Source organism: Anopheles marshallii, chromosome 3 (genome assembly GCF_943734725.1).
Source record: "Anopheles marshallii chromosome 3, idAnoMarsDA_429_01, whole genome shotgun sequence".
In the NCBI taxonomy this organism is placed as follows: Eukaryota; Metazoa; Arthropoda; class Insecta; order Diptera; family Culicidae; genus Anopheles; species Anopheles marshallii.
The window spans coordinates 10827677-10838758 of NC_071327.1; positions in this window are offsets into that span (position 1 = coordinate 10827677).

Below are 11082 nucleotides of genomic sequence, written 5' to 3' on the forward strand. Positions count from 1 at the left end.
AAAAACAGAACCATAAACTCAAAACAAAAAATGTTTACTACCCATTAATGTAAAGGGGGAGAAAATATTTCAGACTTCACACTTATCAGGTTTTTTGCTCACAGGATGCCTCGGCCGGGGGGGCATTTTATGAACCACCGGCGACCGGGAAGTTGGAAATTTTTATGCACGATAATGTATCGAATTACCGGAATCCCGGAATGGGGCTATTGATCGCGTAAAAATGTTGCTTATCATTGTAATTATATTCAAAGCAGGCCGTGCCTCTTCCCGCCCGGCAGTATGCAATTTTTCATCGTTCATCGAGTTTTGATGCAATGTTTCGTGCTTTTATGATCGGTGTTTTATTTGTGTGTGTGTGTGTATTTTTTTTTATTAATCAGCGTTACGTTCCGCAAATTTATAATTGTACGGCGCGTTACTCGCTGTGCCTTGGGAGGATCTCGAATTTCTCACCTAGGGCCATGTTTTAATTAGCCATAAAAGAAAACGGATCACGAACGGTACTCGGTGCGGTGCTGGGCTGTGCTTCATATTTCGCGTGCTAAGGCTTCGTGTCAATGTTGACGGTGGGCGATGGTTTTGTTGCAACAAAATTTGCTCTTTTGTATGATGGTATAAAATTACCCGCGCTGAATCGCATCTTGGGCTTATTATAATGATTTTTAAGATGTTTTAAAATGGTTAGAAATTTTGTTGAAAAAAGTTATTTGTTCCATTGGAAAAAAAAGATTGAAAAAAAAACGATTGAAAGAAGTTTTTTTTGTATGAAAAAGCCTACTTGATTGGTTTTGTCACCAAATTAAAACTGACAGTTTAATCATCCTCGTGACCGAAAACGCCTAAAGTAATGCAATTCGCATAGCAAAACAAATTTAATTGATTGATTAATAATGTCTACAACATTATGAAGTTTAAGTTTTTATTCGACTTTGGATAAATTTTAGGCACATTAATAAATATCTTAGTATAGGTTTCGAAACGCAAATGATTCATCTTTTCAAACAAAATAAAATCACAAAACAAAAGGACACAGAAAGCAGTTAAATTATCATTACCGGTCGGTGAGACTTTATGACAACTGATTACACCCGGATTGGGTGGAGTATGGCTGGTCGAACTGCTGCTAGCACATTGCCCGACGCCCCGGTATCGACGACCTCAGGCGACGGGTTCACGATAATCCATGCCGGCCACCCCTTGCTTCGTGGCCTTTTGGAGAGACCTCTAGCAGCAAGCACAACACGACGAATATGAATGTTTTATACTACCCCTGTAGAAGCGGCACGGTCTCAGTGATTTAGATATTCGTTTATTTATGTTGAGATAGCAGTTTGTTTTAATACAGTTCGTAAATTTAATGACTTATTTACGATTACCATAATAATTTTAAGACTTAATAATAAGCGACGCTCGGGTTCCCGGCGAGAGGTTACGATCGTATGGCTTTATTGAAATTTTATTTGATTCCAGGGAATCAAGTCGGGATTATTGGACGGGTACACGCGAGTGCAGCAGAGAGCGGGTTGGATTGTGCACGGATCCAATAAATTTATGGTTCGATATGTCGAGATGTGCGACTCGGTATCCACACCTGGGTCCGGCGTTCGAAGGAAAGCCTGAAAGCCTGTCGGGCATGGCGTAGTAGATAATGGCGATGATGATGCATTGGAACTGGTCTTTGTGGCGCCAGAATGTAGCGTTTTTTTATTATTAGTGCGATGCACATCTACCAATAATACGGTAGATGAAATTAGCATTTACCATTGGAAAGCGCATCCTAATTGCAGATCAACAATTTATTGGTGAAAGGTTTCCTAACAATAACACTAGTAATAAGAGTGGTTGCGAAAGTACACTTCCACCGGCAAAGCGTAATCGCATTTGGAATGTGCATTTGCTGGCCACGGCACAGTGGAACGTCATGAGCCTTATGAGCCGTTTACCTCCCGCGGTGGGGTTAGACCATTAGGTCGCATCCGAATGTCGTTCCGTAGAGGCAGACAGAATATGGTTAGAAATTTCGCGAACGTTCGAAGGTGTGTAATATGATGGTGCTCGAAATGGCAAAATGCTCACATTTTGTACACCCCATCCCTTCGATTTGCCGACGAATGTATAGGCAGCAGGAAGGAGCAACGCGCATAGGGTTGGTGATGATGGGAACACCGCTAGACCGAAGCCGTTGTCGTTAGAGACGAAGCGCGTGACGAACCAAATCCCATTAAAATTGAAGTACTTTAGAAAATTTGCCTCGAAATCGAACACCCGAAATTCGGACGACGGGCGGCAAGGATACGCTAGACATCGATGAATAGGACCCGGGACATGCGTTACCATACTGGCGCTGTACGGGGGTGACAGTACGGATTAGATAGTGACCCGGGAAGTTGTGACCAATGACCACTAGGGTACCATCATCGGACGTAGGGCGTAGATCGTACGTCCGTTATAAGCGCTCATAAATATAAATAAAACCGTTCGATTCACATTTGCTGTAATGTGTGCGTGCGTTTGGTTATCCTTTCTTCCACTTTCGATGGCACTGCCTCCGGCCATCGTATCATCATCATCATCATTAACCGTACTGTACGCTTTAGAGTACGTACTGTTTAGAGCTGGCGTCCTAAATCAAAGGGAATAGCAGCCGTAAGTAAATGCGATACCATGACAAACACTGTGCCCGACATAACTGTCAAACTAAATCACTAGATGTCTGTTTGTAGCGAGTGAATTTAGTTATTCCGATACTCAGAAACTGTAAACAAACTGTTTCAAATCACACTTTATGTAGATGACTCGGAAATGGTTATTAAATTAGTTGAAAAATGTTTAACACATAAACTGTTTATAACTGAGCAGCGGACTACTGTTTAGCCATGAATGTTCTTTTAATTGCATAAATCAGGGCGGATTGTGATGCGGATTGCATACTTCATTGTTAAAATATCGCTATCTTTAGAATTTGGCTACTCTCAGTGATTAAAAACGTTAAATTAGCGTATTCGAACCTCATTATTAAATTCAGTAGCAGATTTTAAGCAGCTTTTTGAGTTATTCTGACAAATTTTAAACAACACGTTGAAAGTTTAACATACAAATACAATTCCCTGTACCGCCAGCAGTCAAACTAACGAGTGACTATAGTAAACGATCACGCAACGATTCGGCGTATTGTGTTTCCCAACGGTTCGTACTTTCATTTCCCACCATGGCACACGGTGCGAGGGATACGGACATCAAACTGCAATAAGATAATTATTGTCCATCGATGAAGGACATTAGTTCGTTTTTCGGACAATCGTCACCCCGAATTGGCAGGTCAAGAGAGCGAGAGAGTGCAAGATCCTTTCGGTGCAGGAACACCGGGGAACAATCCGAGGGGGGAAAAAACGCGTTCAATAGCAGCCCGGCAAATGGGCCCTGTCCGCCCACCCATTCCGACAACGATGACGGTCGTTTGTGTGAGGCGCTTTTATAAATTGCACACATCCTTCGTTAATGATTTCACCGTCCAGTCCAATCGGACGAAATAGGGCACCGAACAACTGTCCGCAGTCCGATGCCCGATGGAATGGTCAAATGCGAACGGAAGAACATTGTACGCTTCGCCATCGAGTACTTCGGACGGGCGACATTTGGCCCCGAATGGTCACTGGTTGGGATTTTTGGGCACGTGCTCGAACAACGGAAAGGAAAACGGGACCGGACCCGCTATCTGCCATGTGGGTGCATGCGTACATGTGTGTGTGTGTGTTGATCTTCAATCAATGCCCCTGAATGCTTGACACGCGGAATTGGCAGAAGGGTCGGTCGAAATTTAAAACCGGGCCGGATTTTGTATGAAGCGAATTGTTGAAAGAGTAACAACTTTGAAGCGGGAAGCTTTGGGTCGAGGGGTTGCATTTTCCATTTTCCGTAACTGTCATCAAGATGCTTGATCGATGATGAAACAATTTCCGGGCCCGGGTTTGCTTTGGCGATTCGTACAGGCGATGGTAAGGACTCGCTACTGTTTGGTAGGATTATGGTTTTTGGAATTGTTTTCTTTGTATTTTGCACCGTCGCTGCATTGTGGTGCATTTTGTGCCGTTTTGTGTGGGCGATTGTTAGCCATTGTACTGTAGTGATTTCATCATGAACGATCGGGATGGTCGTGGGTACAGATGAGGAAACGTTATGGTAAAGCTTGTGGATTATTTATATGAAAATATGCATTACTGCAGTTATTCATCCATTGAAAGTAGATTCTCTTTTACATAACTCAATACAAGAAATAGAACTAACAAAATACAAGTACAACTCCATAATAAGCAACGTAATCGTAATAATATTCACGTAATCAATTAGAGTTCACATATTCACGTATTCAACTAGAGAGAGCCGGTCCTGTCACACGACAGGACTGGTCCAAAAATTCATCCGGACCTAAACCCTTCTAAGCAGGACTTGACTATCCAGCTAAGGGTAGTAATTAAGTTATAGAAAACCAGATAAAGCTGATGTTATTCTAGTCCTCTTGAATTAATTGTGTCGATAATTAAGAAGAACATCAACTCATCATATCATTTTGTTCATTTTTCTTTTATTATCGCTTTCATATTTATGTTGGTGAACATTGGCTCTTTGTGTTACTTTAATTAAATCCGATTTTATTAAAAACAACTCTCGCTTTATTTTTTAATTGTAGAGGGTCGACATTTTTATAACTCTTTTAAGAATATAATTAAGCAAGTGTTTAAGAATATTTTTGTAACTTCCATTTCCATTAATCAATTTTACGTGTTTAATTGAGTTTTTCCCTTGTTAAGTCCAAAGTGTTTCTGATGTATATTTGTTAGATATTTTTAGTAGTTGAATTAAGCTACTAAAATTATATTCGTATTGACCTTTGCCACTGACCTATCGTTCATTGATGCCGATTTATTGTCAAGGATTATTGACTCTTTTTCTAATGAGCCAGATAGAGCATACTGTAACACATGTTCCATGTTTGTTCCCTACGATAACCTACTTATACTACAATAAAGCTCATTTAGGGGCACACTTTAACGCCATTAACTTAAGGCAGTGGTTGTAGTGGCGAAAAAGACGATAACATCTTCCTGCACACTGCTTTAAACTCCTCTGATTGGACACTCATTTGCTCGATCTCGCATAAATGAAGGAATAATTTTGGCTATATTCCCACACCGCGCCAGAGCATATCTTATTCAGCGCGATATGCTATTTCAATCGATGCCGCACCAGGACCACTTTCGCCGCCACCCTAACCAAAAGCTACCCGAGTTCGGTTACACACAAGTTTGCATGCATAATTCCTCGCATTCTCTCCACCCAGTGTGATGGGCCCAGTTTTGGATGCACCAAAAGGTGCATCCGCACCTTGGCCGAAGGGCTTCGGGGTCTTTCTTTTCCTGCGTACCGCGTACCAGGCGGGAAAATGGTCGGATTCCCGGATTATCTTCCATTGCAATGGAGTTTTGCATGCCACTCCTTCGCCGGTTGCTCTCGTGCTTACGCTTACCGCTTACTCAAACGCTTCCATCGATCGACCGTTGGCGTGGAATAAAAAAAAACACGGGAAGCAAAAAGGTACGAGATCATGCCGAATCATGGAAACTGCTTCGGATATACAACGTACACGTACGCGTACTGCGCTGATGTTGATGATGATGCCCGCCAAAGCCACCCCACGGCACGGTGGAAAGGTACATAAACGGTTCGCCCACTCGCACAGTGCGGGGAGGAAGCACAACCCGTAGGGAAGTGGGGGGACCGGTGGAGACCGTACAAGAGAGAAAGAGAGAGGGAGAGAGAGAAAAGGAAAAAAACGAAACGAAAAACGAAGGAATATTTCATTTTAATTTATTGTTAAATGTTGGATGGGAAAATAAATTTAAAGCATTTTCTTCGCTTCGCTTTTGGGCCTAGGCTCGGTTTGACTTCGGTATGGTATGTACATTTTTCTTTGCCGGTTTGCTTGTTTGTTTGCTTGCCCGTTTGCTTTTTTTTGTAGTTCTTCTCGGTCTTTTTGCTTTGGTTCTGTGTCTTTTTTTTTTTTTCGTTTTGGGGAGGTTGGGCCACAGGGTGAATCCCGTTCATGTTCCAATGTCGATGATTCGTCGGTTCCGCCGATGTTGGGCGTACTGGGTGAAAGAAGGGCGGTAGCGTGCTCCACGGTGCCGTGGAGGAACTTAAGAACGAATAAATTTTACCATAAATATGTATATTAGACACATATAAACGGCCATTATTTAATTTCTGTCCCGGTTAGCCCCGTCCGGCTACGGCGTTGTTGTGGCCATGTCCGACACAAATATGACCGGGCAGCAAAACAAACGCCGGAAGATGAAGAACATCAGCACCGTTTTTGTTTGAACATCAAAAACACACACACACAAAGACGGATGGTTAAGAACAGGGCGAAAAGGAAGTAAACGGCTAACACTGCCCCGGACCAAGAATGGAGAATTTATTCATAAACCCATCACGAGAGGCATCACGGAAATGGAAGGATTAGAGCGCGTTCCATCATTTGCCGCCATTCTGCCCTTCCCCGGGGGTACGTATTTCATCGTCGTGCGGTCAGGCCGGCGCATTTTGCGTTGCGTTGGTTGCACTAGAGAAGGGCGGATTCCCGAAAGGCTGGCCCGAATTTGGTGTACGTCCTAGACGAACAAAACAGTAACAAAAACCCCGAGAAAATAGAAACAATGCGTGTACGAAAGGAACGCGCCTGCCGATGTGTCGATTATTGATTGTTTATGCATGAGGTACAGCACGCGGCGCTAGGAGGATCCCCCGCTCGTGTACTGCATAAATATTTATGATCACTTATGCTGGTACTAAAAAACAAAAAAACGAAGGTAAAAAGGTTCGCTTCTAGTGGGCCGCATCGGACTTATGACTACGTCACTTCATCAGCTTCAAATGCGCTTACCGATTTTATTCAGTGCCACGATGATCGAGTACCGAACGGGGCCACATTAATGAACCTCACAACGATGGAATGGCATCTGGAACGTGGTGGTAGTACACCCTTTTTCGGTAAAAAGGGTTAATTGAGCAAAACAAAGCGACGGAGAAAAAACAAAAAGGTGCGACGACTACATTTCGGCTTAAAGCGTGTGTTTTGGGTTTTCACACGTCATAACTTATGTCGCATCCCGGTCGCATCCCCCGGGCGCAAAGAAAAGGGTGCTTATGCTGGGGCGTGTTTTATGGCTACCTTTTGCCCCATGGCTGGGCCTTTCCCCCCGTTATCCTCATTCCAAATGTCACGCCTAAACTGTTGACCCGCGCGAGTGTTGCTTGCGGTTGGGGCGTTTAATGTTGTGTTATGTTTCGCCTCGCTTGGTGGCGAACGAACGCGGAATGGGGGAAGATGTCCAATGGGTTGGCGTCCAATGACACGTGAAGGTGTGAAGTTTTCCGGGCCATCTGGATACCCGCGCGCACGATCATTTACGATCTTGCGATCGTACGTTTCTCTTTGGATCATTACTCGATCCTCGCGTCAGGGGGGATGGAAAAAAAACTGTCACCGATCTCTTACTTTCTGTGTCCCGGGTGATCGTAACAGCGAAAGTAACGAGCTGTTGATAAGGGAAGCGAACAGTACACGACAATTGAGCTGTCACAAGTGCTTAATTGTGTGGATAGGGTTGTAGAAAGTACTAACCACCAGCACCTGAAGGCGTAGAGTAATTATACGCGGAAGGGAATTAGTTATTACCGTCATTCATTATGGCGTTGGGACGGGGATGAACTACAGCAAGAAACCACCAACATTATGATGAAGCTTTTATTTACAGAGCACAATTTCTCAGCATTTTATGTCTCCAAAAAAAACGCTTGAACACAGCTTTATTACATCCCAAAATGGCATTTAATGCAATATGTCGCGTCAGGTGCAGGGAGAATCTTGACCGCTAGAAAGTTTCTTTCGTTAATACTCCAACACGTTTGTAAGGGTTGGGGAAGCAACATTGCTAAAGACACTCTGCCTCCCGGGCAAGGACAATTCTTCGAAACTCGCTGCATGTAACCTTCGCTGCGCTTCCCGGGAATATCTCATCGATCCAATTATGAGCACCCCAGGTTTGTTCGGTTTCGCCTCGTACCCGAACTGTCATCGTAGCAAATGATGCGCAATGAAAGCCGTTTGTTAAGCTGCATTCAAGAACCCGTTCCGCGTGTTCCACCCGAGCGACGATTGCAATCGTAAAACATTGATACAGCGATCCGATAAACATCATCCACGGTTATGGATGGCGGCAGAACATGGGACCCCCGAACGGAGCAGCCGAAGAAGCAGGAGGGGGGGAGAGGGGGGGGGGAAAGCACACCGAGCGAGTTCTGCATCCATAAACAAATGTATTTTAAATATTGCTCTGATCTATATCTTTCTGGTCGTTCCTGTGTGCGATTCCTACGGGGTGGAGCAGGCGATGGAGAAGGGTGGTCTGTGTCCTTTCCGTTTTCCTTTTATGAGCAGAAGCTCGTGGACACCGTGGGGTATGCAAATCCGTGTCCGAGAAATGAAAATTTGCGTTATTCTCTTTGGTTCTATCTGCTGGGGATGATTCTTTTTTTTTGCATCCCCCATGCGTATGGAAGGAGGATGTGTTTTTTTGATGGTTTTGATGGTCCACCTCTAAAACTGTGCTAAGCGATGGCGCGATGGGGGGGGGGGGGGGGAATAAGTAATAAGGGTTGGAAAAATAAAATCATCATTATAATATATCGCCGAATTCATAAATCTTGCGGACATTAGATTCAATTTCATAAGGAACTACCACGGGAGGAGCCGGGAAAAAGAACACCACCAGAACACTGCAAGTATAAATATCGAAGAAAACTAAAGAACCTCCCGAGAGAGGGAAAAAGTGGAGATGCCTTCGCACTACCAAGAATTGGGGATTGTTGTGAGGAATAAAAATGATAATGATGACGAAGAGTCGCCCAGTGTGTTTTTGCTGACCATATTTTGTCCCTTCATCAGTTTTGCCATGGGTTTCAGTTGTCTTCGTTGGTTGGAGTTTTGTTGTGTATCGTCAAAAACAAAACAAAAAAACCCACCTTCTCCACAACCTTCAAGTACGTCGACGACAGGTTTCGGTGACCGGATCAGGAAGGAAGGAAGTGGATGTTTTGCGGGAAGAGCGAACAAACTCTTGATCCCAAACCATTGCAAACGGTGCGTTTTGTTGATCGCCTGTTTTTGCTGTTGTTTGGCGTTCCGTCGCTACCGAAACCATTCCGAGGCGACTGTTTGATTTATCGTGCATTCCCGCGTATCTACGCCCCGGGGACAATGGATATCAATTTAGTGTCCAAGTGCAGCATTTCGGATTGTTTTTTTTTTTCGCTCCTGACTTGGTCTGACGCTCAAGATGTCCTCTTGATATGTTTGCAATTTGGTTGATTATCGATCGAGAATAAAAAAAAAAATATCAGAAGCTAAGCCCAAAGACAGCGTAGATGCAGATGATGATGACGATGATTCGGGCGGCACGTCCGCACGTCCTGGCTTTTCCCGCCGAGACCCATTGAGACCTCATCCTTCAGCCAAAGGCAACTGGCAGGCAACCTTCCGGCAGGGCATTGCCTCTTTTTTTGCGCCAGCGATTCAATTATGTACAAGGATAAAAATATAAATATGTCAACTAAACGTCAAACGGTCTCGGGGTGGGAAATAAATTTGGCCTAAGCAAGTGATTTTCCAGAATTCCGAGATGTCTTGCGCTGGTTGTGAGGTGCGTGACACAGTGCAGTTTTATGATTTCTCTCCACCGAAAGTGGATCGCTGCGCTGTGGTTGCACATTCTTTGCCTTCCCTTGGCAAGAGAGGTGACATTGTTGATCCGTGCACATAAATTTTCCGCCTGTCGTCTTTTTTTTTGTTTTCTTGCTCTCCGTTGCTATTGCTGGAGTTCCCCCCCCCCACCCCGGTGAACGGTTTGTGAGCAGTATGCAGAAAACCAATTTAATTAGCCAATGAATAAATATGGGAGCACCACATTGACAGCCTCGGTTGGGTCGGGTGCGAGACACTCCCTGGCCGGGCAAGCCGCAACCGACGGGACGGGAATTCTGATTGGAATGATTTATGGGCGCTTTATGCGAGATGGCTCATAAATTTCGATTCATCGATCCGATCGTCATCTCCGATTTCGTTAGTGCGCCTTGCGATCGTGCGATCGAGAGCAACTCATAAATATTGCGAAATATTAGCCCGGTGGATTTATCGTGTGGCACCAAGGACGGTCGGCGGGCCGGATTTATGAGTGAATGTAAAAGCCAAACGAAGCGAAAAGCGCTCCACATGATGGATGTGAATGGGATAGAAAACCTTAAACACACCCCACTTTTGATGCGAATGTCCTTCATGACACCTTCGCTTTCGCGAGGTGGATGTCAGCGTAAGGGGTATAAGTTTACCTACCAGGTTACTTTCGAATCCTTGCCTCGTATGGTCCATTTCACACACGGATGTCAAACCTCCAAATCGGTAAGGCACTCCGCTCGGGCAGCCCATTAATCCTTGCCACCGCTCGCAGATTAATTTCTGACAGACGAACAAAACGCTCCATAATTGACGTTGATTGTCCGCCGGAAGCGACACGAGCGACATCCGCACAAGGAAAAACGAACAAAGGTAGATAGCAAAATTAGCACACTTTCCACATCGATTCCACAGTTTTTCCATCGCTTTGATTCCACAGCACAACCTGCATCTGTTCGATGGTCATATTTTGTGAACGCTCATCGGAAAAGAATCGCTAAATTGATGAATCATGTCCAAGCGTCCGTTACTCTCTCTCTCTCTCTATCTCTTCGCAGTGTCGTAGGTGGACAGTGGCGCCCCTACCCAAACCCGACCCACAAAGTACACAGCAACGGCCGGCAGTAATAAAATTCTTGTATTACAGGTTTCAATTTCACGTACTGGACGTTCGGAACTGGAACAGCTGCAGCCACCAGGCTGCAAGTGGTCACGGTGGAAGTGCACACCATAACAAAACAGCCGAGAAGAAACCGGACCAGATGGTCACGTCCACGCATCGCATCAAACGT